General features: G+C 43.8%; 1 protein-coding gene across 6 annotated transcripts in view; it reads left to right on the top strand.

Annotated features, from left to right (window-relative positions):
* YARS2 (tyrosyl-tRNA synthetase 2) overlaps positions 1-24,136 on the top strand; it is a 136,439-nt gene that overhangs the window by 56,216 nt on the left and 56,087 nt on the right. Inside the window, exon 1 of one of the 6 annotated variants that reach the window (XM_033917521.1) lies at positions 20,407-20,480. The exons of 2 other annotated variants lie outside the window; for them this stretch is intronic. The gene's annotated coding sequence lies outside the window, so the exon portion shown is untranslated. Of the gene's footprint in view, positions 1-20,406; positions 20,481-20,805; positions 20,951-24,136 lie in introns of those variants that run through there. 3 more of the 6 variants (XM_033917540.1, XM_033917531.1, XM_033917553.1) reach the window with 3 other exon arrangements.

The raw sequence follows: 24,136 nt of genomic DNA on the forward strand, positions 1-24,136 counted from the left end.
AACAACAAAATATACAACTACAGCTCAACAAGGAAATACACAGGGCGAGCCCCATAGGGATACACAAGCGAGAACCAGAAGTCTCCCAGAACAGAGGCGGCTCTCATCGGAACAAATGCAGTGAACAAAACAACATTCGTAAGTCTGTGCAGTTTATGATCCCTCCCCCAAAGTTTTCACCCCAGACATACCACACACCACAAGCCCCCCCCCCCCCCAATTCTCCTCATCTTAAGCCTCTCTCCTCCGGAGTGACGGAACAGCAGAGAAAAACAAAAGGAATAACCCCCCTCATACAATGTGCACTCAGCTATGACTGTCTCCCATAGTGACCGATATAGAGTGTTGGGCCCCTGCACCCACACTGCACAGTTCCCAATGAGCCACTTCCCTAAGAGACCACTCCCATCCCACTACCTCCAAAGCTGCCTCGTCCATCCACAGCTGAAGCACCCCCACTTAGCCACTAAAAGGGCAATATACAGAAAGTGCCAGTGCGCAATCGTCAGCCCCTGATCCAACACCTCCTCCTCATGCCCCAGTACCAGAATCATATAGGACCATTGCAGAGACACCCCCAAGATCTTGGTCAGGAACTCCAATATCTCATTCCAATAACCACTCAGCATAGGACATTCAATGAACATATGCACCAATGATCCCCTCATGCACTTACACTTCACACACACTTCAGATTCCCAGAGACCCGCCCTGACTCCCTGGGACCTAGTAAAATAAGTACGGTACAGTAATTTAAATTGTAGTTCTTGCAGTTGGGCATTTCTGGTCCCCCGTACTATGTTAGCAAAACAAGCAGTGAGAACCTCAAGGCTAACCAGCTCCCCCAGTTCTAGGGACAACTGAGAATCTGCTCGCTCCACCCATGCCAGCCCATACCAAATGGAAAGAGAATTGAATGTAGGAGTTGATCCACCTTTAGGAAATGGCCACTCGATGGACTATACTGGTGTTTGGTCAGATATTAATGGCGCAGCTGCAGGTACGCAAAAAAACGGCATCGTTGGTACTGCTGACTAGTGCTACCCGATTCAGGAAAAAACTTCGATTCAGCCTATTAAATTGATTTTTCAATTTGATTTTCCTACCCAGTTGGGTGTTTTTTTTAAACATCCTGGTGGGTTTATTTTATAGCCTTTTCACCCCTTTTATATCCTATTCACCCCCTTTACCTTCTACTAACCACACTGGCGGTGTGGTGTAAACAAACTAAACAAACAAAAAAGACTTTTCCTCTCTCTGTTAAATCCTAGCTCACGTTTGTGGTCTAACACCAGCCCTGGCAGGATACACTTTTCAAATCTGACACATTTTAATAACAAAATAGAAAATTAAATTATTTTTTCTACCTTTTGTTGTCTGGTCATTATTCAAATCTTGTTGGGCCCAGGGTCTCCTTTCTTCTTTCTCTGTGCTAACCATCAATCTTCTATCTGTGTCCTCCCCTCCCGTTTCCCTTCCCTCCCCTGGAGGTCTGGCATCTTTCCTTTTTTTTCGTCTCCATCCACAGATTCACCTTTTCTCAACTACCCTTTCATCCAGCATCTCTCCCTTTCTGTTCCTTCATCCCTAAAATCTCCTAAATCCCATTGTCCACCATCTCTCTCCCTCTTCTCTGTTTTTAGACCCATTATTTCTTCCCCCCAAAGTCTGGCATATGCACGTCTCTTTGAACCTCCCTTCCCTCCCTCCTCTCCGTATACTTCTACACCAGGGCCCCCTCCCCTGAAGGTCTGTACTCAACCCCTAAAGGCCTGCCTGTCCCCCCCTGAAAGCTTGCACCCCACCCCTGAAGGCCTGACTTCCCCCCTGAAGGCCTGCCTGTTCCCCCTGAAGGCATCAATTTACCTAATTTCAGCAGCCTGCCCCTACACCTGAAGGCCTGCCTGTTCCCCCTGAAGGCATCAGTTTACCTAATTTCAGCAGCCTGCATAGGATTGCTGGTGCTAGTGATCTTTGCAAACTGCCATAGGTCTTCGGAGCTGTTTCCTCTGCCACAATCCTGCCTCTGACGTCAGAGGAGGGGCAGGACCGCGGCAGAGAGAAGACAGCTCCGAAGACCTATGGCAGCTTACAAAGATCGCTAGCACCAGTGATCGTATGCAGGCTGCAGAAATTAGGTAAATTGATGCCGAGAGGCCAGTGGGGAAGCCGGCCATCAGCACTTCCCAACTGACCCTCCCCACTCGCCCTCTAAAGTAGGAGCGGCAGCAGCCTGCCAGCATGAGGCAACGCTGCCGCTCCTGCTTCAGGGTCGAGGGGGAAGGGTCAGTGACCGAATCGGGAGGCCGATTTTTTTTATCGTGGTAAATCGATTCGAGAATCGATTCACCCGAAGTGAATTGATTCAAATTGTGAATTGGGCAGCACTAGTACTGATCATTGGCAGCAGAGCTGCATGCCCCATACAGTGGCCCGTGCCTAACTGTTCTGCCACCCCCAATTCCCCTGGCCCCTGCCAACTCTGTGCCTCCACCATAAGAGCACCTGCTGTAGGGGTCCAGCCACATCGAGTTAATCCCCTTGCAAGGGCGCCATCACCGCGGGAGAGCCAAGCACACCAACGCTATGTGTGGAGCCACCCAAGAATTCGGCAAGCCTGCTGGCGCAAATCGAAAATGTAGGGTAAAAAGTTCATGTACCCATCTCATCAGGGCCATCTCATCAGTGCCAGCCCTCCCCTGCCCTGACTCTGTGTGAGCATCCGGAAACCAATGCGCGCTCGGCGGTTATGCCAGATAAAGGTGCAGAGTTGTAAGTCCGCTCGTTCACTCGCTTGAGCCACAGAGGGAGCGTTTGTAAGGGATAAAGAATCTTGGGGAGCAGGATCATTTTAACAAGGGCCACCCTGCCCGATAAAGGGGTAGCTCTCCCCAGCGAAGACAATAATCCTGAATTTGCACAAATTTATCCGAGAGGTTACGGCGATAGACACAGGCCCAATCTGCACTAAGAAAAATGCCTAAGTATTTAAGCTCCCCCTCCGCCCAGCGAAAGTGAAGGCCAGGTCGGTGCCATGAGGCACATGGAGAGGTGACTGGCAGAGCCTCCAATTTACTATAGTTGATACTAAGCCCGAGAAGGTCCCATACAATTTGATCAGATTAATCAAAAGGGGAATAGACACCCGGGCATTACTCACAAATAAAAGCATGTCGTCGGCGAACATGTTGATCTTACAGTCCTCTTGACCCACTTGAATACCGGTAATATCCGGAGTGGCCCGAATCTTAATAGCCAAAGGTTCCAACGACAAGATGAACAATAGTGGGGACAGGGGACATCCCTGCCGAATACCCCTCCACAGCGGAAAGGATTCAGTGTGCTGTTTGTTAATAAGCAACTGGGCAGTGGGGGCAGTGTAAAGATGAGCTATCCACTGTTGCAACGCGCCAGTAGTACCAAACTGTTGCACAATCCAGAAAAGATAAGGCCAAGTAACCTTATCAAAGACCTTTTCTGCGTCCAAACTGAACAGGAGGTCATCACCCTCTCTATATTTACCCTCCCGAAGCGCCACCAACGTCCTTATGATATTGGAAGAGGAAAAATGCCCCAGGACAAATCCCACCTGATTGGAATGTATAAGGTATGGCACCACTTGGGTTAACCGTCCCACCAGGATGGCCGTGAGAAGCTTCATGTCCTGATTAAGCAGGGAGATCTGGCAATAAGAGCCCACCAATTCAGGATATTTCCCTGGCTTAGGGAAAACTATGACATGGGAATGAGTCTGCTCAGGGAGGATTTGGCCAGCGGCTTGCATGTCAGCATATATGGCTCCCAAGGCTGGCCCGATCTGGGGTTTCAGAATTTTATAAAACTCCAGCCCCATACCATTCAGGCCAGCAGCTTTAGCCAGCTTCTACTTGCCTGTGGTGGCATGAATCTCCTGATATGAAATAGGCGCATTCAGCATGCTCCTTTGCCCATCAGAAATACGAGGCAAAGTCAAATTGTGAAAAAACGATTCCCTCGCCGTGAGATCATAAGGGCCCGAGCAATACAAATCCCTGTAAAACCGCACAAATTGCGACTGAATTGCCCCATCATCCGTGTGCACAATGTCTGATCCCTCCCAAATACAAGAAACACACCTTGCCTTCCTAAAAGGTCGGACTAGATTAGCCAATAATTTGCCTGCCTTATTACCCCATTTATAAAGCTGGAACTTGTAGACATCAAGATGGGTCAGTGCCCGTTCAGTCAGGATAGCATCTATACATTTGCGAAGATCAAGATAAGAGCGGCGGGTCTCCGCATCAGTCGTCCGGACATGCTGGGCCTTTCTGGCGTGAAGCTGCTTGGCAAGAGAGGCCAGTTCAGTATCCCACTGCTTCCTCCTCTGAATCGTGTATGCAATAATACTGCCCCTGAGGTAAGCTTTAGCAGCCTCCCAGAAGACTGTATCAGAAACCTCTCCACCCGCATTAGTCTGGCAATAGCAAGTCCATTCTTCAATGAGGTAAGTGTGAAAGGCTTTATCCAAGTAAAGGGTGGGATTAAAATGCCATATTCTCTCATCGGGTATATCCCCTTCCATTTCAGGGTGAAACTAACAGCAACGTGATCACTAAAAGAGACATCCAGAATGTGGGCGCGTACTACCAGGCCAATGGATGAAGCCAGAATAAGAAAATAATCCGAACGAGAGTAGCTATGGTGCACAACCAAAAAAAAGGTGAAATTCATCTCCCCCTGATGATAGATGCACCACACATCCGAGAGATCCAGCTCTCCCATCAGAAAATTCACCCCAGCCTTTCATTATCTTGCCACACCACTCTGGCCGCTTTACAATCTACAGAAGGATCACTGGTGACAGTCACCCCCGCCCCCAATAAATTTGTAGTTAGGAAGAGCCACCAAGTGAGCCAAGACTCTAGAAAAGAAAGTGTGAGTAGATATTGGGTGCGTATAAGTTACACAACACCACGAGGCGATCATTGATGCAGCCAGCCCAGACAACATACTGCCCCTGAGGGTCCATAATAACTTTATGGGACACTGCAGTCACCCCCTTATGGATAAGAATGGCTACTCCTCTCTGTTTGGAGGAGTAGGCAATATCCTCTACCCTGTCACAAACCAGTTTTTTATGTTACCTGGCACTGAGGTGAGTTTCTTGCAAAAAGGCCACTGAAGCCCGCTCCTTCAAAAAGGATAAAACCTTCTTCCTCGTTACAGGGGAGTTGAGACCAGTCACATTTAAGGTGATACAGGCGAGATCAGCTATAGTCAAGTGAGGCACAAAGGGCAATTAGCTGAAAGCCACCTGCCATAGAATGATCCCAAAAGGCCTCCCAGCTGGACCCTCCAGGACTCGCCACTGCTTCCCAATCACTCCCCTCTCCCTTTCCCCAACTCCACAATCCCTCCTCCCGCCCCACCCCAAGCACACCCCAACTCACTAGCACTCCACACCACAGACAAGACAACCCCCTCCCACCCCCAATCCCCCCACTCCTGCCCAACCTCCACATGAAAGCTAACCAAAAAAAACCCTCTCCTTACCCCCCTCCCCACCCACAAAGGAACCAGAGAAAAATTACCCACACCCTCCCACCAAACAGCAATGTAAAAGCAGTCTCCAGATAAACAGACAGTCCATAATGCAACAAAGTCTAATAACAGAATCAATGAAGTCCGTAACCCATGCTTAGCCTGCTAGCCGAGCTCGGGGAGGGGGATAAAAATCCCCAAGACAGACAGTCCTAGGTCGAAAAGAGAGAAGAGAAGATATCCACCTCCACCCACCAAATAACATACAGAACAATTCCCCCACAGAGGCATAAAACAGTGAAAGGGCAGAAGAATAAATGAAAGAGGAAAGAAGAAAATAAAAAGGAATTTGAAAATCCCCCCCAAACATTACTAACTGAATCATAAATTTACAAGGGGTAAATCTCGTCATTAGCATAAAAAACCTTTCACATTGGGAGATGTTAAAAGCCCAAACTATACACGGAAGTCCTGACACAAAGAAGTGCAAGTCCTTGAGGCGCACGGGCCACAACCAGTCAAAGTAAAGCCAAGGGCCAGCAGACCTGCAGTTTATTCCCCCAATTGGGGGAATAAAGAAGGAGATGGATTCCCTCGGCGACTCTCCATGCCAACACCTCGCAGCCACCTCGAGGAAGCCCCACACTTTGAATGTTTATTTATGTTTATGTTTATTTATTCATTTGATGAATCGCTTATCCATAATTTACTAAGTGATTTACAATAAGATACATAAGCATTTTAAAAAACATATTAATAATATCAAGTACAAGCTAAAAAACAGACTCATAAACAGACAAACACAAAGACACATAATGATAAAAGGGGAAAAGTTACATAATAGATGTTTCGAGAAGAAAAAAGGGAACATTCAAGGAAAAAACATAAGGAGGGATGACTTAACTACAGTAATAAAAGTATTTATATTAAAGATTAAAAGTATCTTTAAAAAGGAAAGTTTTTAATTTATTTTTAAAAAGACTGAGTTCCTTTTCATTTCTTATGTATTGTGGCAAAGAGTTCCAAGTCTGGGGGGCCACAATTGGAAACATGTCATGACGTCTGGTACCTACCACTTTTAAAGAAGGGACTGCCAGTAATCCTTGTGCTAAAGAACGAAGAGAACGTGATAAATTGTGTGGGATAAGCATCCGATTTATAAATGAACAGGTGCCGGAACAATGGCGCAGTGAGGGTGCCACACCAAAGCCAGGCCCACCAAAATCTGCAAGGGCCCGGAGCCCTGGACCCCACAGGCCGCACCAAGGAGCAGCAGCCAGCAGTCTATATCATTCCCCCAAGCCGCAAGATAGGGTCCCCTCCACTGTCAAACAATGAAGGCATTGTTCAGGGCAAAGGAGAAAACAGTCCAGATATAGCCTGAATCCAAGCCCATAGTTATCGGCAGGGGACCGGTTCCCCAGCCCCCTCAAGCTTCCGCAAAAGTCCCTCCAGGCGAGTGAAAACACAGGCACAAATGAAAGGAGAAGATGCCCAGACATCTAAGGCACCAGTGCCGGTGAAGCCAGGCTGCAGACACGCCTGGAGATCCCCCAATGTGTTGCACATCTTCAGCCCAGCTGCTCCCAGGATGCACACCTGGGCAGGAAACTGTACTACAAACTTCAGGCCCTTGTTACGAAGTTCAGAGAAGTATGGCACCAAAGCATGACGCTGCGCAGCCACCTCAGCAGAGTAGTCATTGAACAAGAGGATCTTTGTGCCATGATAATCCAGCGTGTCCTGATTTCGATATAACGCCATCAGGCGGGCTTTATCAGCGAAGTTGAGAATCCGGGCTATGACAGGATGCGGTCGGCCATCTCCATCCTTTCAGGGGCCCACATGATGGACTCGTTCCACCTGGATCCTTGAGCTCGCTGGCAGGAACCCGACAGCCTCTGGTAGCTACTTTTTCATGAAGAACCACAGCTCTTTTTCTTTGCTAGTCTCCACCAATCTCATAATCCAGATATTGCTCCTCCTGCCCTGGTTTTCCTGGTCTTCAAGTCTGGCGTTCAGGGTTGTGCACTGGGTCTCCAAGGTCCGCATCTGCTCCTCCATGCTGGAAGTATGATCCTCGTGGTCAGCGATTCTGGTCTCTGCAGTTTGAAGCCTCTGCTCGTGTCACTCCATGCTGTCACAAATGTCTTCAACAGTAACTTGCAGTTTAGACAAGCGGTCATCGATCGCCACTGAGATATTTTTAGTCAGCTCCTTCACCGCATCCTCCTGGAGGAGCACCTTTAGTGGGGTGGAGGGTGCAGATGCCATATTGCTACCTTGAGGCTTCTGTGCTTTTGCTTGTTGAGGTGTCTTGATAGGCATAACTCGGCCAAACTACAGCAGGTGAAGTTACAAGTCTCCCAACTGCAGGTAAGTTGGAGAGTGCGCAGGTAAATTTGAAAGGCAAAAAATCATATAAATAGGCATGAGAGGGTCGGAGCTAAGGCAAGGAATCGGCGCTTAGCTCTGCTTCATCACATGACCCCCCCCCATTTCAGTAGTTTGTTGTGGGTCTGTACATGGGTGATTTGAGATTTTAAAGAAGCTATATTTTCATGAAGAGCTGTTAGAGAATTGTGATTATCTTGCAGGATTCCTTTGATAAAAAGGATTTCATTCATAATGAGTTTTGTCCTCATTTGGCCACGTTGGTGAAAAAGAAGCAGCTTACAACATCTATTATAAAATAAGGAAAAACGGGAGAATGAAGAGTTTTGGAAGTATTGACTGCATTTATTTATTTATTTATATTTCTATCCCATCCTCCCAGTAGCTCAGAACGGGTTACAAGCCAAAATTCACAATGGAAAACATTTTGGACAGTACAAGACTATACAACAACTTAAGTACATTTTGGACAGTACTGCTAAAAGAAAAGACAGCGCTCAAGATAGTACAATAGCTCCTGGTTTCCCTTACTTGACAGTTTATCTCATATTTAAGTGTTGCCAAATCGAGTGCAATATAGAAACTAAGGAACTCTGATATGTATAGAGATGAATGGGTATAAAGTATATAGTCTTGGTATACAACCTTCCTGAAAAATAGACTAACAAAGAAAGAAGAATAAGGAAAATAAATTAAAATAAAGGAGGGTATTAGTTAAATAAGGTTGTTTTAAATAAACAGGAAGGTAGGTAGTTTTTGCCAATGATTAAATCAAGAGCTCTGTGAGCTATCACATATAGACAGCAGATGGTGCTTTTGCTCTAGATCTGAGTTTTTTTCCACCATTAAACAGAAGAGTATAACAAACTAAAAAAGATTCTATCAGGTTTATTGTTTTGATGTCACTACTAGAAAACAGTGGCTAGAGAGAATAGCTTTAGTAATTCTAGATATTTATACCACTATTTGTGAATTTAGATAATTTTGCCTCATATAATACATGCCAGGGGTTCCATGGATAAAGCAAATAACAAAGGTGATAAGGCGCACCCCTGACGGGTCCTCCGCTCTAACTTAATAGGGGGCATCAACATCCCATTAATTTTCACTCTGAATAAAGGGGCGTCATATAAGAGACATATCTATTGATAATATTTCTATCTAATGCCCATCTTATGAGGCACTTATGAAGCACCTTGGAAAGGAAGGGCCAGCCTACCCAACAAAGACTTTTTCAGCAGCGAGAGAGAGCACCACCACTGGGGAGCCTTCTCTTCTCACATGCCATATTAAATGTAGAGTGATCTTTATATTATGAAATGTCTAGATACAACACCCTTCTACTCAACACACTCCATGGAAAAGAGGACAAAGTGGAAGTAAATATCAAAATCCATGTCAGTGCGAGGGCTTCAAAGACATCTTAGCCAAACCAATGTAAAGGAAAAAGCCTCAGAGCCCCCCCCCCCCACACACACACACACATACACCTTCTTAAGTGAAAAAAATGTGGGAAAATTTACCAGGGGTAAATCTCGTCATTAGCATAAAAAACCTTTCACATTGGGAGATGTTAAAAGCCCTAAGCAATGCAGGGAAAACACAAATTTTATACTCAAGCACTCTCAATTACATGCTATCTTCATTCAAATAATCATGACGAAAAATATACTTATCCCACACAATGGTAGGTATGTAGAGCAAGTGTCACAACGGTGCCCAGCATTTTGCTGGAAATGGCTGCTTCAGGATGTGCCGCCTCCCAACCACTTGAGGAGCCGAGGAGTTTGTAGAAGAGTGTTGTATCTAGTATTATATTGTCCTTCCACCCTTGTGTTCGTTGATCTAGTATTATGAAATGTCTGTCATTGGGAAAATGAATTTCGCTTGATCTTTATGCACTAATTTAGGGATGCTTCTCTGGAGTCTCGGAGCTTAAACTTTCATTAAAATTTTATAACCTGTATTAATCAAGTAGATTAACCGATAAGCAGCACAGTTCTCCAGATCCTTCCCCTGCTTATTAATTAGTATCATTGCCACCTCTCTCCAAGATTGTGGTAAAGGGTTATTTTCATCCAGCCTGTTATACTCAGCAGTAACAGGGTCAATAATGTTTGGAACACTTTATAAAATTAATTAGTAAAACCATCAAGACCCGGGGAGGTGCTGAGAGGGAGTGAGCAGATGTCCTCTTCCACCTCATCCTCTGTGATAGCTGGGCAGTCTCACTTTCCAAAAGGATCTCCATCGGAACTTTGGCCAAATATTTCTCTTTCCAGTTCAATAGGTGAGACATTCTAGATCAGAGTTTCTCAACCTGTGGTACGCATACCCTAGGGGGTACACGGACTGCCTGTTAGGGATACGGGGGCTGACAGCCTATTTCTCCCTGCCACCCCCCACCACCGCCATTTAATTATCCCCCACTGCTGCCACAATTCTGGGAAGGGCCAGGTGTGTGCAGTGATTGCATGCTGCCGGCCCACAAGCCTTCCTCTTGACGTCAATTCTGATGTTGGGGAGAAGGTCTGGGCCAGCCAATCGGGGTCCGGACCTTCTCTCCAACGTCAGAATTGACGTCGGGGGGGGAAGGCTTGTGGGCTGGCGGCATGCAATAACTGCACGCGCATGGCCCTTCCCAGAGTTGCGGCAGTGGCAGGGGATAATTAAGTGGTGGCAGCAGACTGGGGGGAAGAGGAATTAGTGGCATATTGGCTTGGGAGCAGGCAGGCTTTGACGTGGGTCAGCTTCGAGGGAGGGAGGAAGGGGGTGGGACAAAGGCTGGAAGGCAGGGAGGGGGCACAAACTTGGGACATGGGAGGAAGGAGGCACTAACTTGGGACATAGGAGGGAATAGGGAGTGAGGGGAAGAGGTGGTGCACATGGGGAAAGGAAGAGGAAAATTGGGCATAGAGAGGAGTGAGGTAGAGATGCATGGGGAATAGAAGGATGAGGGAGAAATTTTAAACGGTATATAAATTTTTAAAATAAATGTTGGATATGGTGATGGAGAGGGAACAGAGGATGGATTGTAGGGGATGCAAGGGGGAGGAATGGGCATAGTGATGGAGGGAGAGATGTGGCATGGTGTTGGAGAGGGGTGATAGAAGGAGAAATGGTCAATGGTGAAAATTGATCTGGGGGATGAGAGGAAGAAAAGTTGGACTCTGAGGGACAGAGAGAGATGTTGGTTGGGGAATGGAATGAGATCTGGAGGAAAGGAAGCATGCAAGAGGCAGAAAGAAAAAGAAATATTGGATGCACAGTCAGAAGGAAGTGCAACCAGAGACTCATGAAATCACCAGACAACAAAGGTAGGAAAAATTATTTCATTTTCAATTTAATGATCAAAATGTATCAGTTTTGATAATTTATATCTGCTGTTTATATTTTGTACTATATTTGTCTATTTTTCTATAGTTGTTACTGAGGTGACAATGCATATTTTAAAGTCATCTGCCTTGACATCTTTGAAAACCCTTATGGCAAATAGTAGTTTACTACTTCAGTGCAAATGGTAACAAGTTCTGTCTATAAGATTGGTAAATGACACACGAACTTGTACTACTCTTGACTGAGACAGCCAAAAATGAGTAATATCGATCTCAATATGAAACCCTCAGAGTCCTGCACTGCTCAATATTATTATTGAACCAGATGAAAGCAGGTGTACAGTTTTTCTTGGGTTTTCATACTTCTTTATATATCTTATTGCATCTTAAGCACCGTATTAATAGAGACATGTGCAACTTAACACTAATAAATAAATAAATAAATAACTAGCAGCACTTATCTTTATCGTGTTGCTGCATGTGTGGCAACAAACGCCTAGCCCGTGAACACAAAGGCCCGACGGGACCCGTTTCGCCAGTTAAGGCTTCTTCGGGGGTCGTGAAGTTCGGGCTATAAAAAAGATTAAAACGATTTAATATACAATACTCCTAAAAACTACCAGTCAAGTTTAACATTTTTATCTAGGTACTCACTGTGAACAGTCTGACCCGCTCTTAGCAGATCAAAAAATGGTGCCGGCAAACTGCCGAAAACGCGCATGCTCTATATGGCCAAAATCAATGACCTCATTAAATGACCTCACACTGTTTGCACATTAATTTATGACAAAGAAAGAAACCTAATTCTACAGTTCTATATCTGTGCTGTAATCACATTGTTGTTAGAAAAAAGCATACCAATCAACGGCATTGTTGAGACCTGATGGTTTAACTGTACTTAGAGAGAAAATCCATCGGCATTCTTTTTGATGTAATAGCCTCTGCCTGTCTCCCCCTCTTATGTTGGCTTCTACCTTATCAATACAAAAACATTTAAGGTCTGTAAACTTATGCTTGAATTGAACACAATGTTCCACAATAGGGGCTGTTAATTTATTGTGTTTTAAATTAGATTTGTGTTCAGAAAATCTAACCTTGAACGCTCGTGTTGACATCCCAACATACCACTTTGAACAGGGACAGACTATGACATAAATAATGTGGTCTGTATTGCACATCAGGAAATGTCGAATAGTATACCTCTTCCCATTAACTGGATTAGTGAATTCTTTCGTAGGCACCACTACTTCACAGAAACTACATTTACCGCACTTAAAAAACCCTTTAGGGAATAAATTATCAACTTTAGGGTGCCGCTGAGTTATCATCGCAGGACTTAATATATCTTTTAAGTTTCTCTCCCGAGAAAATGCAACTCTGAGATCTGTTCGTTGAAAAAGAGGATGAGATTGGATGATCTTCCAATTGTTTTTGAGGATGTTAGCCGGTATGTTGCCGTGTGTGGAATAACGCATCATACAGGTACAGATGTCATCTTTGGCTGCTTCTTTGGGTTCATCTTGAGAACGTAAAAGATAATCTCGATTATAATATCTCGCTCTTTTTAATGCATCTTTCAGGATTCTATTAGGATACCCTCTCGTGTTTAATTTCTTCTTCAAACTTTTGGCCTGCATTTTAAAGGTGGAAATAGAAGAACAATTCCGTCTTAAACGGAGGAACTGAGAGAAAGGCAAGTTCCTTGTTAGACTGGATGGATGACAACTCTTAAAATCTAAAAATGTATTTCTGTCCGTGGGTTTGATGAAAGTATCGAATTCAAAATGATCAATGGCTTGGGTGATTGACAAATCCAAAAAAGTTATATTATTAGTTGAATAGATCATTGAGAATTGAATATTAGAATCACAGCTGTTAAGCCAAACTTGAAATGCCAATAGATTCTCTGAAGTGCTAGTCCAAAGCATCAGCACGTCCTCAATATATCTGAACCATTTATGGATGTGATCTTCAAAAGGAGAATTTGCTATCCATGATTTTTCAAAAGTGTCCATAAATAAATTGGCTACCGATGGAGCAAAGGTCGCGCCCATAGCGACTCCCTTGTTCTGTTTGTAATATTGTCCATCGAAGAGAGAGAAATTCTCTTTCATGGCCATACTTGCTAGAGAACACAAAAACTCAGTTGGAATGGTATGAGGTCGTGTCCGTGTTTCTAATACTTCTTTAATGGGGAATAGAAGTATACAATGTAGCTTCATTGTATACTTCTATTCCCCAAGAGGAGGCTTTATCCACAATTAAAGAAGTATTAGAAACACGGACGTGACCTCATACCATTCCAACTGAGTTTTTGTGTTCTCTAGCAAGTATGGAACTGGACAATGTTCTGGGGCAAGAGCAAGCTCTACAGGAGAGATGGACTGCACCTGAGCGCGGCGCGAACTGGACTTCTAGCAAACAACGTCAGGAGAGGAATAGAACAGGCTTTAAACTAAGAAGAAGGGGAAAGCCGACAGTCGACCAAGCGTCGACGATTCAGAAGAAGGTATCCCATGAAGATACTAAGGGGAAAAAAGGCTGAAAAGAAACAAGAGACAAATTATAGGAGTCGGCTAACCCAGAAGAGGAGGTTAGAAAGCTTGTAGTAAAAGAGAAGAAACCAAAGCACAGGGAAAGGAAATGATGATAAGAAAATACCAGGATCTAAATTGCGTATATACAAATGCAAGGAGCCTAAGAAACAAAATGGGGGAATTAGAAGTCATGGCCAATGCAGAGGACATAGACATCATTGGAGTCGCTGAAACATGGTGGAATGAGGAAAACAAATGGGATACAGCACTGCCGGGGTACAAGCTCTATCACCAGGACAGGTCAGGACAGAAAGGAGGTGGAATAGCCCTATACATAAAAGAAAGCATACAATCGACAAGAATGGACACAGAAGAGACAACCAACAAGCTGGAATCACTATGGGTTAGAATACCGGGAAGGAAAGGGCCTGAAATAAAGATGGGCCTATACTATCATCCACCTGGGCAAATCGGAGATATCAATGAAGAAATGGAAGCCGAGATGAAGCGAAAATGCAAAAGCGGTAACACGGTTATTATGGGAGACTTCAACTACCCCGGGATAGACTGGAGTCTTGGAAGCTCAAGATGCACTAGGGAGACAGAATTCCTGGAGGCTACACAAGATTGCTTCATGGAGCAGCTTGTTAGAGAACCAACGAGAGGAAATGCCACTCTGGATCTAATCCTAAATGGGTTAATGGGACCTGCAAAGGAAGTGGAAGTAGTGGGACCGTTGGGAAACAGCGATCATAATATGATCAAGTTCAAGGTTGAGGTTGGAATACCAAAAGGAAAGAGAACCATAGCGACAACTTTTAACTTCAAGAAAGGAAACTACAAAGCAATGAGGGAAATGGTAAAGAAGAAACTTAGGAACACTTCCAAAAAATGGCAAACGGCAGAACATGCCTGGTCTTTTTTCAGGGACACGGTGAGTGAGGTGCAAAATCTATATATCCCCAGATTCAGAAATGGGTGCAAAAAGAGTCGAACAAAAGACCCGGCGTGGATAACTAAAATAGTGAAGGAAGCGATAGGCAATAAGAAAAATTTATTCAGGAAATGGAAAAAGGACAAAACTGAGGTGAACTGGAAAGAGCACAGGAAGTATCAAACAGAATGTCACCATGTGGTTCGAAAAGCCAAAAGAGGGTATGAAGGCCACTGGACCAGTACGGATCGTCAGTGTTGCATCAATCTGTTAGAACTCAGCGATTTTAAAGGCTCTCACAGCTTTTCAACATTCCTCCTTGTCTTCTGTTTCAGACTACCTTTTGCACTTATCCACTTCTGGCCTCAAGTCTACATCGATCCGAGTCCATCTCAGTGCAATTGCTGCTTTCTATCATCCAATTGAAGGAAAACCCCTTTCTGCTCCTCCGGTGGTTTCCAGATTCATGAAAGGTCTTTTCAATGGTCAAAGGTCTTTTCAAACCGCCTCCAGATGTTTGGGACCTCAATGTTGTTCTTGTTCAATTGATGAAGCCTTCATTTGAACCAATGTCTACGGCTCATCTGAAGTATCTCACTTGGAAAGTGATGTTTCTCATTGCCCTCATTTCTGCTCGAAGAGTCAGTGAGCTACAAGCTTTAGTTGCTGATCCACCTTTCACTGTGTTCCATCATGACAAGGTGGTTCTACGTACTCATCCTAAATTCCTACCTAAAGTGGTTTCGGAATTTCATCTCAACCAATCCATTGTTCTTCCAGTGTTCTTTCCAAAGCCTCATTCTCATCCTGGAGAATCAGCTCTTCATACTTTGGCCTTCTATTTGGAACGCACCAAACCACACAAAACTGCTCCTCAACTTTTTGTCTCCTTCGATCCAAATAAGTTTATAATAAAGAGATTTTGGCAGTTGGAACCCAAGCACAGTACCGGGTAAAGCTTTGGATTCTTGCCCAGAAATAGCTAAGAAGAAAAATAAAAAAAAAAAAAAATTTAAATTGAATCAGGTTGGGCAGACTGGATGGACCATTCGGGTCGTTATCTGCCGTCATCTACTATGTTACTATGTAAGTTGGGACATCCTATCTCTAAGCGTACCATTTCCAAGTGGATGGCTGCTTGTATCTCATTCTGCTGTGCCCGGGCTGGATTACCCCTACACAGTAGAGTCACAGCCCATAAAGTCAGAGCAATGGCAGCTTCAGTAGCTTTCCTCAGATCCACTCCTATTGAGGAAATTTGCAAGGCTGATACTTTATAATTGGTTCATACTTTCACTTCTCACTATTGTCTGGATGTTTTCTCCAGACGGGATGGCCATTTTAGCCAGATAGTATTACAAAATTTATTTTCCTAAATTGCCAACACTCCCACCATCCCATTTTGGTTAGCTTGGAGGTCACCCATATGTGAGAATAGGCTGCCTGATTGTCCTGGGATAAAGCTCAGTTACTTATCATAACAGGTGTTATCCAGGGACAGCAGGCAGCTATTCTCACAACCCACCCACCTCCCCTGGTTGGCTTCTCTGCTGGCTATCTGAACTGAGGAGACGCACCCTGTGCTGGGTGGGAAGGCACTCGCACATGTGTGGTGCGGCTGACTCAACTTCTAGTTTCTACAAGCAAGTCTGCTTGCGAGGCTTCCGTATCGGGGCTCCATCGATGACGTCACACATATGTGATAATAGCTGCCTGCTGTCCCTGGATAACACCTGTTACGGTAAGTAACTATGCTGTTAAAGAAATCAGCCAGATTGTCTGTTGTCACTATAGATTCTTCTACCGGATTTGTATAGGATTGGATATCGTACAAGTCATTAACTAATTTAAAAAGCTTACTGCTATTTATGGATATATTACCAATTTTGTGGGCATAAAAGATTTTCTTCTTTTCATAAGAACATAAGAAGTTGCCTCCGCTGGGTCAGACCAGAGGTCCATCACACCCAGCAGTCCGCTCCTGTGGCGGCCCATCAGGTCCATGACCTGTAAAGTGCTCCTTGTCTAAAACCCTTTATTCCCCTTTATGCTTCTATCTATACCCATTCATAATCCTATCTCTACCTCTATCTGTATCCCTCAATCCCCGCATCCTTCAGGAATTTATCCAATCCTTCTTTAAAACCCCGTAGTGGACTCTGTCCTATCACAACCTCTGGAAGTGCATTCCAGGTGCCCACCACCCTCTGAGTGAAAAAGAACTTCCTAGCATTGGTTCTAAACCTGTCCCCTTTCAATTTCTCAGAGTGCCCCCTTGTTCTTGTGGTTCCCAATAGGCTGAAGAATCTGTCCCTTGGATAAGTTTTATTGCTTTTCAGTTTATGATGCCAGACCTCTCTAAGTTCTATAGTTCCTAATTTTAACCATTTCCTTTCTAATTTTCTTAATTCCCTCTTTATCTTTAAAAGTTCTGGGTCAGACTAGCCCGTTAGATTTCTAAGTCTCTTCCTTTCCTGCAGCCACAACTTCAACTTTAACACCCCGGCTGCTCATAGGAAGCAAATTTAGAAATAGCCTGCTGCAAAGGTAAGGGGCAGAGAGGGAGGAAAAGTGGGGTGGAGAGGAACAGATGCTGAAGGGAACTGGGGAAGGTGGAGTGCGGAGGAACAGAGGCTAAAGGGAACTAGGGAAGGTGGGGTAGAGAGGAACAGATGCTGAAAGGAACTGGCGAAGCTGGGGTGGGGAGGAAATAATGCAGAAGGGAACTGGGGAAGGTGGGCTAGAGAGGAATAGACGCTGAAGGGAACTGGGGAAGGTGGGGTTGTGGAGGAACAGACACTGAAGGGAACTGGGGAAGGTGGGGTTGTGGAGGAACAGATGATGAAGGGAACTGGGGAATGGGTTGTGGAGGAACAGACACTGAAGGGAAATTTGGAAGAGAGATATTCCAGACTATGGGGGGAGCGGAGGGAAGAAGATTGGGGCAGACCAATTTAGGTGGGGGTGGAGGGAGAGATGGAAGGGAGAGGCACAGTAACGGAGCATATGGAAGAGACAGAGAAGGCAGACAGTGAATGGAAGGAAATGAATGAGGAGAAGATGAGGAAAGGAGAAACCAGACGACAAAGGTAGAAAAAAATTTATATTTATTTTTTTTGCTTTAGGATAAAGTAGTATATTAGTTGTGTTGATAACAATTTATAAACAAAACCCTGCCAGTTGAGCATCTCTCTAGTTCAGCAGCCAGAACTTTGATTTATAAGGAAGGAATAAGCTAAATTTTGCAGTACTGAGGCTTGTATGGATGCTGCGGGGACAGTGGTCGCAGAGACGAAGATGGGGCAGGGAGTGGTTATGGGGCAGTGGTTGCAGGGATGGGGCGGGGACAGTGGTCACGGGGCGGGGACAACGTCGGTGGTCACGGGGACGGGGCAGTGATGGGAAACAAATTTTTTACCTGTGTCATTCTCTAATCCTGACACATCCTGCAGGATCCTGTGATTTTGATGGTAAAGGAGTGCTGGGAATGGATGTTTTCTGCCTCATAGGTGGTGAAAGATGCTAAAACCAGAGAAATACAGCCCTTCCTGGGTCAGAATTGCAGGATCCTGACACATTCTGCTGGATCCTGGCAGGTCCTGTGCTTTTGATGGGGAAGGAGTGCAGGGAATGGATGTTTCCTGTCTTATAGGTGGTGAAGGGTGCTGAATCCAGAGGGATTGTGAGCCCCACCATGACAGGCAGGGAAAATGCTTGAGTACCTGAATAAATTCACGTAAACCATTCTGAGCTCCCCTGGGTGAACAGTATAAAAAATTGAATAAATAAATCTGAATAATTAGTTTCAATAAGATTGACCAGGTTACTAAAATTCATCTTCTAAATCCAAAGTATTGCTGTTCTTTTTTTTCCTCTGCTTGATAAGCTATAGCCTATTTTTACTGCCCCTCTGGTTGTCATTCTGCAGGGAATCCCTGCGCTGACGTCTTCTCCTTCTCTGCTGGTTTGCCCACACAGGAAGAGAAGAGCATATCATAAGGGGCGGAACCTAGAGAGAAGAGAAGAAGACATTGCAAGGGATTCCCCGTAAATGCATAGCAGCAGCTGTGGCAATCAAAAAAGAGGTCTGCTGTTAAGGTGGTCCAGGATAGTGGTGCACCAAGGCCAGGGGGGGTTTGGTTGCGGACTGCCACAGATGCCAGCCCTAGGGATCTGCATAGGCGGCCGGGTCCGAAGCAGAGTGCATATGTGCAGTCATCGCAGGAAGGTCCCGCGATGACTGCCTCTGCGCCTCTGTTCCAGAAGACATAAGTGACGTCAGATGGGGTGGACCGGCAGCTGTAGTCATTTTAGGTCCTTGCTGCAATTCCCTGCATCTGCTAGCCCACCCCCTCCGACGTCACTTACGTCTTCTGGAGCAGAGGCAACAGAAGCAGTCATCGCGGGACCTTGCTGGTTTGGAGGGAGAGAAAGGGGGCAGGGTGGTATGGAAGGGTGGTGGAAGGAGAGAAAGGGGGTAGATGCTGATGGAATTGGTGTGCAGGGAAAGGAGAGAGAGAAATGAGGGGGAAGGATACTGAATGGAATTGGATTGGAGGGAAAGAAAGGGGGCAGATAATGGAAGTGGGGGAAAGGGAGAAGAGAGAATGAAATACCAGACCATGGGGGTGTGGGAGAGGGAAGAAGAGGAGAGAGATGCCAGACCATTGGAGGAGGGAAGGGAAGAAGATGGATACCCGATCAATGAGAGTGAAGGGAGAGATGGAAGGGGGAAGCATAAAGTTTCTGGAAGGGAAATAGGAGAGAAGATGCCATATAGAAGGGACAGAGAGAGGGTAGACAGTGGATGAAAGGAAGAGAGTGACAAGAAGATGAGGAAAGCAGAAACCAGAGAAGATAAGGTAAAAAAAATAAATTATATTTATTTTTTTGCTTCTTGGTGGTTCAATTTAACCTTTGTCTACATATTTCTATTTTATCCCCCCTTTTACAAAACTAGAGCATTTTTTTAGCGCCAGCCGTGGTGGTAACTCTGATGCTCAGAATTCTGAGTCTGAGCTGTTACCACCATGGCTAAAAACCACACTACAGTTTTGTAAAAAGGGGAGGGGTTGGTTTGTGATTACATATTCCATACTAGGCAAGGTGGATTGACTGTGCAGGATTGATCTGTACTAGTGTGGCTTGTTTTACAATGGGTGTATTGATGTTGTACTGGTCACTGCAGTATGTAAGATGCTGCCGTTTCCTAGGTACACTTGTGTGATGTGTGTATTGTTACTAAAAATCATGTTTTTCAAGATGAGGGGAAGGGGGTGTCAAAAAATGATGGGCCCCGGGTGTCACATATGTTAGGTACGTCAGAATCCTGCTTTTATACCAGGATCTCAATACAAGTCAATGAGGATCCTGGAAATCCTGGTTTTTTTACCTTGTTCCGGAGTGGACAGTGTATGTTATTCTGTGTAGGGTTGTAAACACAACTCACTGGATACTGGGAAATCTCTTCCCACCAAGAGTTTCAAGATAATGTGTAAACTGCTCAGTATAAAAAGCTTTGAAACGGGCACGACACGGATAAATTACCGACAAAACGATTTCTTATGATCTGGCGCTTTCCCTGCATTTTTAGCTAAGCCTCCTCCCTGTTCTAAAAGCCAAGTCATTTAGCTCTATTGGCTATGAACAATAAACTACAAAATAGAGGATTCTGGGGGCAAGTATAGAGGAAATGACTTTAGTAGAGCAAGGCATTTTGGTTTTCAGCCAGTAGAGAAACTAGGGGAACGGAAATGAGAGGTATGTACTGTCATTTTATATTTAGTACGTGTGTAAACTGGAAATTAAAATAGTGAATTGGATGTTTGTTTTGAATTGATTTGTTCCCACAATAAACAGTATGCTGTGCCATATTTGAGCATTAATAAGGATTATAGAGAAGGCGCTTGGGGGTTGCAAAAAGCTGCTGTAGTTGCAAACGTTGCTTTGTTATTCCTAATGCAGTGTTTCTGCCGATGCTTGGCTTTAAGCCGGGAGGCACAGGAAGGAGCTCCGTGCAAGGTTCACCAGACTGAAGTCTGCAGACTTGCACTGGAGTTCTTCCTGTACCGTCCAGCCCCAGGGGAGACAAACTGGATTTCTTGCGCGCGGGGGAGTGTGTTGTAATCCGAAACTGGGATTTAAAAAAAATGGTTAATTGGCAAACACCTTCGGGTCAATAATCAAACTCTACATTCGATGTTTAATTTAAACTTGGATATTGGAAATAGGTAAGTGTTGGATCCTGTCTGTTCCACCTTAAAAGCTGGCGGAGCTGTAGGGGAAGATGGAGGATCTTTTGCTGCGCTCAGGATGCGACTTTTTCTGAGCTGGCAGTTACTGTGGGATCCTGCTTTTGCTCAGGGCCATTAGCAGCGGCACATCCAGCTTGATTCTCCATGTCTGCAAACGAATCGCACTTTATCTGCTGCTAATACCGGTATTCCCTGGAGCAAAAGCAGCACCCTACTACTCAGATCCTTACTTCATTCTTGGTGCGTTTGTTTTTTTACCAGACCTCACAGGGAATTTTTATTTCTCCATTAAAAGCCGAAAATATCCTTCCTTGGCTGTCTGTATCTCCCCTAATTGAAGCCTATGCCAACTAATATTATCCTAAAATATCAGACTTTTTTCAGGGGGTATTAGAGGGTGATTTTTCCATTGCCTGGTAAAATTGACCCGTGGTAATCAAGTATTTATGAAAGAACCCAGGCTGTGCACGGAAGTGTGCACCTTTTCATAGATTCTATGGCTGGTTGCAGGGAGCCTGGATATTGTGGAGTAGGACACTGGATGATCAACCCCCTGAAAGATAGCCTGGCATTTGAGTCTGTAGCACCTTTATTGCTGGGGAAAAAATGCATTGAATAATACCCATATAAAGAAAGTGTGTGTGTATATATATATATATATTTGTGTGTGTGTGTGTGTATATATATATATATTTGTGTATATATATATATATATGTGTGTGTATATACAGTATATATATTTTCTTCCTATGTAGGAATTTAATTGATACAAATATACAGGTGGTATATATATACTAGTTACTATTATTCACAGGGTATATCTTGGAAACGGTTTATTGATTATATCGTATTCATACGAGGTCTATTCAAAAAGTTCCAGGACTGATTTTATAAAAATCTATTAAACAATCTTATAGCTTATTCCATTGGGTCCCCTTCAAAGTACTCCTCTTCCCTACATATACACTTTTTCCAACATCATTTCTACTTATGGAAAAGAGTAATAAGAACTGAAGAATAAGCCTTACTGGTCCATCTAGCCCAGTATCTCGTCTTCACGAAGGCCAATCTAAGTCACAAATACCTGGCAAAAACCCAAATAGTAGCAGAATTCCATGTCACCAATCCAGGGAAAGCAGTGGCTTCTCCCATGTCTGTCTCAACAGCAGTTTATGGACTTTTCCTCCAGGAACATGTCTAAACTTTTTTTTTTTTTAAACCAGCTACATTAACCACTCTTAGAATAACCACCTCTTAGAATATACCACCTGTATATTTGTATCAATTAAATTCCTACATAGGAAGAAAATACTGTTTTATTCTGTTGTAAAAACATAGCAATCAATACTAGTACTGCCTGATTCACCGTTTCTAAGTATATTAATTTTTTGTTATACCATCTATCCCAAGTATTTAGACGGTTTACAATAGATTAAAACAGTAAAAGTTTAAAAAGTTATATATATAATCTTAAAAAATTAGGGAGGGAGAAGATAGACTAGACAAACAGGAAACAAGTAGGGAAGCTGGGGGAGGGAAGTAAAGCTACAATTAAATTAAGTTAGAAAGAGAACAGAACATAAGAATAGCCTTACTGGGTCAGACCAATGGTCCATCAAGCCCAGTAGCCCGTTGTCATGGTGGCCAATCCAGGTCACTAGTACCTGGTCAAAACCTAAGGAGTAGTAATATTCCAAACAGTGGCTTCCCCCATGTCTTTCTCAATAACAGACTATGAACTTTTCTTCCAGGAAATTGTCTAAACCTTTCTTAAAACCAGCTACGCTATCAGCTCTTACCACAACCTCTGGCAGTGCGTTCCAGAATTTAACTATTTTCTGGGTGACAATTTTTTTTCCTATCGGTTTTAAAAGTATTTCCCTGTAACTCATCGAGTGTCCCCCTAGTCTTTGTAATTTTTGATGGAGATAAAAATTGATCCACTTGTACCCGTTCTACTCCACTCAGGATTTTGTAGACTTCAATCATATCTCCCCTCAGCCATCTCTTTTCCAAGCTGAAGAGCCCTAACTGTTTAGTCTTTCCTCATATGAGAATAGATCTATCCCCTTTATCATCTTGGTCGCTCTTCTTTGAACCTTTTCTAGCGCCACTATATCTTTCTTGAGCTAAGGAGATCAGAATTGAATGCAATGCTCTAGATGAGGTCGCACCAGGGAGCGATACAGGGGCATTATAACATTTTTAGTCTTGTTAACCATCCCTTTTTAATAATTCCTAGCATCCTGTTTGCTTTTTTGGCCGCCGCCTCACATTGGGCAGAAGGTTTCATCATATTGTCTATGATGATATCCAGATCCTTTTCTTGGGCGCTAATCCTCAAGGTGGACTCTAGCATCTGGTAACTGTGATTCAGGTTATTTCCAATGTACATCACTTTGCATTAGTCCACATTAAATTTCATCTGCCATTTGGGCGCCCAGTCTTCCAATTTCCAAAGGTTTGCCTGTAATTTTTCACAAGCCGCTTGCGTTTTAACAACTTTGAACAGTTTATTTTTTTTTAAGTTTCAAAATTTTATTAAATTTTATATATTAAAGCAGATGAGAATATAAATTCTAACAAATCTATTACAAATAATATTGTCACAATGCAAAGGATATTCAACTTGAGTTCCACCAAAATTGAAACGATAATAAAGAAGCATCTTACCATGTTTTCAAAATAGTTTGGATCGCAACAGCAGTAAGTATTGCTTTTAATATCATATGATCATTAGTCATATCAATGGAAGCATCAGAGATATTGAAAATTGCTCCCGAATGTCAGAGAAACATCCATATGTAACAATAATTCTACATGACTCCAAACTTGCTGCCAAGTCATGAACTATAGGATAATAAAATAACATATGTCTATCGAATGATTGTATTTTTATTGAATGAATGTACTTCGCTGAATGTCCAGTTCCCCTTAGTGTAAACCACCTAGAACTTCTGGTAATGGCGGTATAAAAGAATAAAGTTATTATTATTATTATTATTATTAATGTGCCTTTTTCATGATTACAAGACCAGCACAAAGGAGAATATTCAGAGTTAAGCTTGTTTAATTTAACCGGAGTCCATAAACGCGCCTAATTACAAAAAATAGAGGCAGATTGGCAACATCTAAGGTGCTTGAGGAATATGAATCTCCATT

The sequence above is a fragment of the Geotrypetes seraphini genome, chromosome 1, assembly GCF_902459505.1.
Source record: "Geotrypetes seraphini chromosome 1, aGeoSer1.1, whole genome shotgun sequence".
Taxonomy (NCBI): domain Eukaryota; kingdom Metazoa; phylum Chordata; class Amphibia; order Gymnophiona; family Dermophiidae; genus Geotrypetes; species Geotrypetes seraphini.